General features: G+C 35.9%; 1 pseudogene; it reads left to right on the top strand.

The window, feature by feature from the left end:
* Window positions 1–1,270: 1,270 nt before the first annotated feature.
* LOC144299371 (large ribosomal subunit protein uL1 pseudogene) lies at window positions 1,271–1,947 on the top strand (annotated as a pseudogene).
* The last annotated feature ends 4,964 nt before the right edge of the window (window positions 1,948–6,911 follow it).

Here is a 6,911-nt window from a genome sequence, read left to right as displayed (position 1 = left end):
CAAGAGATAAACTGACCAATTGCGTGTGTTGCTTTAATTTTTTTTGTTTGTATAACCATTCTTTAATATATTTTGAAGGTGTGAGGTGTATTTTTAGTAAAAAATATGGTCATTCATATGCTGGTGGGATGTACCTTCATCACCAGCGTCATCGATGTACATTTGGATCAGGAAATGCCAACTGCTAAAAGCTAGGAGGAAATGGATTCAGAATCAGGGCAAGAAAAACCTTAAGGTTCTAATTATAACTTTTGTGATCTTACTGGGCCAATCTTGCAGAATTCAAGTCCTGAAACCTCAGTATGGTGGGGTCAGTGAAACAGCTTATGTGAGCATCTTGGCAATTTTTTAAATGCCACAAGAATGATTTGATCGTTTTTGCTTATGATCTAGGCATTTGCAACCTTCAGTAGGTGACCAGTCAACCAATATATAAAGCTAATGAGAATTATTCTGATTTGTGATTCCCTATGAACGATTTTCAGGGTGAGATGAGAAATCAGAAAGAATCTACTCTTAGTTATAAATTAGTAGCATCTGAAATTCTTCTTTCTTGAATTCACTTTTCATCTTTATCTTGTGACATTGCTAGAAATTCCCAGAATATTATCTCCTAATGTGGGCAGGACAAATCCTTGTTAAACAAATACTAGTTTTTGGAAGGGATAATACCTAAAATAATGTTGTGAAATAAAGAAAATGACTAAAACAGTCTTGATGAATAGGATTGTAATGGGAAGTAGAGTTGGGTGTCTAATGCTTGGATTGTCCCGATTTGGGCAGGAGGTGGTCTGGTCCTGTGAACACGGGAGGAAAAGTATTAGAGACCCACAGAACAATGTGTCCTCTCAATGGAGTCATCTAAATAAAATAGATTTGGGAAGCAAATACTTTGTCTAACATTTGAAGACAGATCTTAGACAACAACAAAGCATTGAATATATAGGACATATTGTATATATAGTTACTTCTAGAAGAAATGGTATTTTGGGGGTAGATTATATAGATTGGGGAACTGTACACAAATTAATTTCATACTTTCATTCACATAAAGTTCCAAGTCTAGTTTATGGTGTTAGGAGTCAGGATACTATCCTTGGAGACGTAGTAACTGAACACAGCAGGGGGAGGTCCCCCGTGCTGGTGATTGTCTTATTTCTGATCTCACTCCCCTATCCATTCTGGAAATACATGGACTGTGCATATGATTTGAGGACTTGTCTGCATCTAATGTTATACCTCACAAATTTGAGGAAAATGTAAGCGAGCCATGAGAAACAAAGTCTCCTGCAACACCCTGTATGAGGTCCTGCATGGGAACCAGTGCAAGCACCAGAAGTTTCTGGAGACGGTGGAGCTGCAGATCGGCCTGAAGAACTATGACCCTCAGAAGGACAAACGCTTCTCCGGCACCGTCAGGCTTAAGTCCACCCCCCGCCCCAAGTTCTCCGTGTATGTTTTGGAGGACCAGCAGCACTGTGATGAGGCCAAGGCAGTGGACATTCCCCACATGGACATTGAAGCACTGAAGAAACTCAACAAGAATAAAAAACTAGTCAAGAAGTTGGCCAAGAAGTATGATGCCTTTTTGGCTTCAGAATCTCTGATCAAGCAGATCCCACGAATCCTGGGTCCAGGCCTGAATAAAGCTGGCAAGTTCCCTTCCTTGCTGACCTACAATGAGAACATGGTGGCCAAAGTGGAGGAAGTGAAGTCCACCATCAAATTCCAGATGAAGAAGGTGCTATGTCTGGCAGTGGTGTTGGCCACGTGAAGATGACGGAAGATGAGCTCGTGTACAACATCCACTTAGCTGTCAATTTCCTGGTGTCCTTGATCAAGAAGAATTGGCAGAAGGTCCAGGCTTTGTACATCAAGAGCACCATGGGCAAACCCCAGCGCCTTTACTAAGACAGTTTAATAAATCCTAGTGCTACCATAAAAAAATATATATATATATATATATTGAAGAAATGAAGAAAGATTCCATTGCTAAAAATGTTTGGAAAATAATGTTCCATAAGAAACTGTCTTTTAATTTGTTAATATAATGTTTAACATAATTTCATTTTCTAAAACAAATTGCTTGATACATTTCAATTCTTAAATTATTCTGCACAGTGGGAAAACTTCTACAAATTAGAATACTGGAGACCTTCCAAAAAGATAACTTGTAAAAACTTGAAAAACTACCCTAAAAATATCAGTCTATTTGCTTTAGACTCTTCTGATAGGCAGCTTTAAACAAGTTTTCCATTCTTGAATTAATAATGTACTTCTTAAATATACTTATTGTTATAAATCTGAAAAGATGTTTTATCTTCCACCTAACACAATTTAACATCTTCACACATCAACTTTGTTGTGTTTTAATAGCTTAGCCACATTTCAATAATGTTGGGTTTTATTTTGTGATTTCATTACAAAACAGCTTGCGCAAACCAAATTCAAACAATCTTTTTATTTAAAATTCCATCTGAAAATTCATTTCTGGGTTTTAGTTTTTCTTTAAAAAGAAGCAAACATTTAGCCATGGCTAAATGAGCCATGGCTCACAAAATGTAAGAAAAAAAAAGTAAAAAAAAAAGAAAAAAATAGTTCATTTTGTCTTTCCACCAAAATTCCTTTGTTTTACAAAAAAAATGTTTTCAAACTTTAATTGATATAATCATACTATCTTAGAAGGAAATTTTGCTTTGTTTTGCTTGGTTTGATTTTGAATTTTAATGGGTAGTCTAATTTTTTAAAGATTTAAAAAATATTTGTTATCTAGATTAAAACTTTATTAGAAACTGTATGGAAATCAGAATCATAAACTCTGAGTTCTAGTGCTATTTTTACCATTAAATTTCTCTGGGCACCCATTTCCTTGCTGGTCTCAGCGTCCCCCAAAGTTGAGTCTTTCCCATAGGCAGTCTCTGATTCAGCCTCCCACCAAGTTCTAGGCCTGACTTTTTCATGACTGTTGACACACTGTGGAGGCCTACTGGAGTCACCTCACCCTATCGCACATACTTTGTAGGGTTCTGAGGGGTGAGAACTGGTTCAAGGGGAAAGGTCACTTGAGTCTTCTACGATAAACCATTTACAATGTCACACATTTTTGTCCCATGTCCCTCAAAATTCAGCGTGCTCCAAATCTCGATCTATCTCCCTAATTGAGCAATGTCTAGTCCACCTGTGACCTCTCTCATGTGCATAATCATGCTCAAAGTTGAGGTGCCTGTCTTCCTGTCTATGACAGTGAAAGGGGTACGAGGAGAATCCCCTCCTCTTATGAAAACACAGACGTATTCAGCCACAGGAGAGGAAGGGCATGGACAGCACACTTTAGATAGATGGCTGAGTTTAAAGATATTTCATAATGAATCTCAAGTTGTTTGTCTTTTAGGATAAAAATGGATAATGGGCTAATGAGGTGCTGGGTATTGCTCCTTCTCAGCAACAACTGTATTTGGAGCAGAGCTATGCTTTGAAATCAGTAGGTTTTGGTTTGGATTACCAGCCAAAATTATTCAGTAGGAAAAGAATCCCATTTTTTACACATCAAGAATATTATGGCACATGGATAAACTAAGTATACCTTTCTATGTTTTGATCTCCCACAGTGTTAAAATAGAATTTTGATGACTTTACTATTTCTTATGTTCCTCTCCACCCAGAGGTGATGATGATGATGATGATGATGATGATGATTTGTGTTAGGAATACATCAACCACCACAACCTGAAAAGAATATGAGGAAAATAGGGTGACAGGAGAGCATGAGTTTTCTCCTGGGCATTTACAAATAACTCACAGAAGTAACTGTCACTAAAAGTAGAAAAGATAGTTTAGGACATATTATTGATGATATTGATGACTATAAAATTCTAAATAGCTTTTGAGATTGTTTTTATTTGAAAATAATTTCAAACTTAAAAGGAGATTCTAAGTGTAGTACAGAAACATTCTTATCCACTTTACCAGATGCACTTATTAACATTTTACTGATTTTGCTTTATGATTTTTGCTCTATCATTATTTATCAATCTATTGTAATTTATCATCATATTTCTGTCTCTGTCTATAGTAAGCAGAATTCTAAAAATCCCTCCTTCCAGCTCCCAGGTTCCTGTTTCTTGGTCATTCGATCAAACGTTAATGTAGGTGCTGCTGCTATGAAGAGATTTTGCAGCTGTAATTAAAGTCCTAAGTCCTTTAACCTTGAGATACAGACCTTACCCTGGTAGATCTTATATGATCACGTGAGCCCTCTAAAAGTCAGAAGTCGGAGAGAGTAGAAAGGGGATTAGAAAGACTCAAAGCGTGAGAATTCAGTGTGTTGTTGTGGATTTGAACCCAGTTGTACACAAAGGAATGTGAGTGGCTCTAAAGACCTAAGATTTTCCTGGCTGACAGGAGGGAGGAATGGCCCTTCCTATGCTCTTACAACCAGAACTAGCTTATAAGTGTCGTATTCACAATACTCTTATTTTTCTGAATCATTCGTGAAAATTATATCCCCTCCCTGGATATGTCATTGGGTGGTTCTTAAGAATAAGAGTACTCTCGTAGTTATCAACTGAAGCACATTTATCTTTGATATAACAGTTTTATCAAATGTGTTATTTATAGTCCAGTTTTTGACCTAATAATGTTCTTGGTGGCATTTTATTTTTATTCTAGGGAGCATCTCTGCTACGTCCGTGGACACATCCCTATTACTTTTTTGAGTGGTTCTTTATTTTCTAATATAATAATATGACCAGACTCATCTTATCTATACAGAAACTTGACTTGGCATCAACCCTTTCCCAAGAATACTTTAGAACCTTAGATATTTTAACTGAAGGGATTATATTGAGATTGTGCTGTAAGAACATCCCAGACATTATTTGTATCCATATGTTATCCATTTATTCAGTGTCCATGGCACTGTGATATTTATTTCTGAATTGGAGCAAGCTTAGTCACTGGTAATCAGTGAATGTATTAATAATAGTAATAGCAGTTGTCACTTATTGAATGTTTTCTTGTGCCAAACACTATGCTTAGGATGTGTATATTTCATTCCATTGATCATGCCTTGTCCTTGAGAATTATAATAATTTTATTAAAGTTCAACATGGTCAAATTACCAGCTCATGGTCACACAGGAGAGAACCAACTCCAAATATCATGTTTTTAGTGCTACATACTGTGGCACTTCTTTTAGAAGTAATTCATCCTCTAGAGACATACGAATGCATATACACTGTGTGCATGTGGTAAAAATAGAAACATGGATAGAGAGATGAGAGATGATTGATACATAGATAGATGATAGATAATAGATGCATAGGTAGATAGAAACATAGAGGCATAGATATAAATATAGATAGATGATAGAAAGATAAATAATAGAAACAGATGATGATAGATAATAGAAATAGATATAGATAGATGATAAATAGATAGATAGATAAATAGATAGATAGATAGATAAATAGGAGTTAGATAGAGGCCTAGGAGGTATACAGATTTTAGGCACTCATGGGAAACATGTAAGTCTTTATTTATTTATTTATTTATTTATATTTTATTTTTTAAAGGTTTTATTTATTTATTCATGAGAGACACAAAGAGAGAGGCAGAGACACAGGCAGAGAGAGAACTCAATGTGGGACTCGATCCCGGGACTCCAGGATCACACCCTGGGCCAAAGGCAGATACTCAACCAGTGAGCCACTCAGGCATCCCTACATTTAAGTTTTTAAAAGGGTTACCTGTTTTTATTGCCTGAGAACAAGACTCTATGTATCATAAAGGAAAACTATTATTTAGTTTTTATGTTATCATGTATGGACACTACAGAGAATGATAATTTGCTAATACTTATCCAGAGAAGGTATTTCTCTGTATATGCATTATTTATATCTTAATCCACAGCTAGTGATACTTTCAATTCAAGTGAAGGTATTTATATAGGATTTCGAAAACTGGGGATTAGTATCAGACACAAATGGATTGTTTTTTAAATGCATGTAGTCTTTGAATTTACCATTTTAAAACTCAATACACAGATTAATAGTGGGATGTATATTAATTTGTGCAAGGAAGAATGTCCAGAGTGTTTGAGAGTAGTACTTCTGGAGGGCTGGTCATGGACCACCATGAGATGTGAACTGTTTGTCACTGGCTCACATGATGAGTTTAGAAAGTGACAGTAGGCACTTGGAAACTGTTACTGAAATTACCATTGTCATTATACATATGCATGAGGTCATTTTCCTAATACTTTATTATATTTTGGGACGCCTGGGTGGCTCAGCAGTTGAGCATCTGCTTTCAGCTCAGGACATGATTCCAGTGTCTGGGATCAAGTTCCACATCCAGATCCTTGCTTCTCCTTCTGCCTATGTATCTGCCTCTCTCTCTGTGTCTCTCATGAAAATAAATAAAACCTTAAAAAAATACTTTGTTATATTTTTAAAAGTATCAGTCCACCATGGGTTGGAACTGAAACAACACACACACACACACACACACACACACAAGATCCTAGATTGCAGAGTTTGTAAAGTAATAATCTACAGAATACAGAATTAAGTCCAAACTAAAGGTTCACCTGAAATATCGAGGCCACAAAATATTTAAAAAATTATATATGGCTGTCTGTTACTTAGCCTTTCTATTTGAATGTCTCATTTTCCTTTTTTCTCTAAGAATTATATTTATGTATATAAAAAATAAGATTCTTACTCCCTAACTGCCAAATCTCCTTGGCTTCTTCTCAGCTCAATTGTTGGACAAAACTCAATTTCTATATCAATATTTTAAAAAGGTCATTGTTACCCATGCTTCATAGCTTCTTCTGAATTTAATTCAAAATCTGCATCATAGTGTCAGGACAGCAGAGAACTAGTTCTTGTCTAATTCACAAGCTCTTT

This window comes from Canis aureus, chromosome 27, assembly GCF_053574225.1.
Source record: "Canis aureus isolate CA01 chromosome 27, VMU_Caureus_v.1.0, whole genome shotgun sequence".
Taxonomy (NCBI): domain Eukaryota; kingdom Metazoa; phylum Chordata; class Mammalia; order Carnivora; family Canidae; genus Canis; species Canis aureus.
This window is presented reverse-complemented; position numbering and strand designations above follow the sequence as displayed.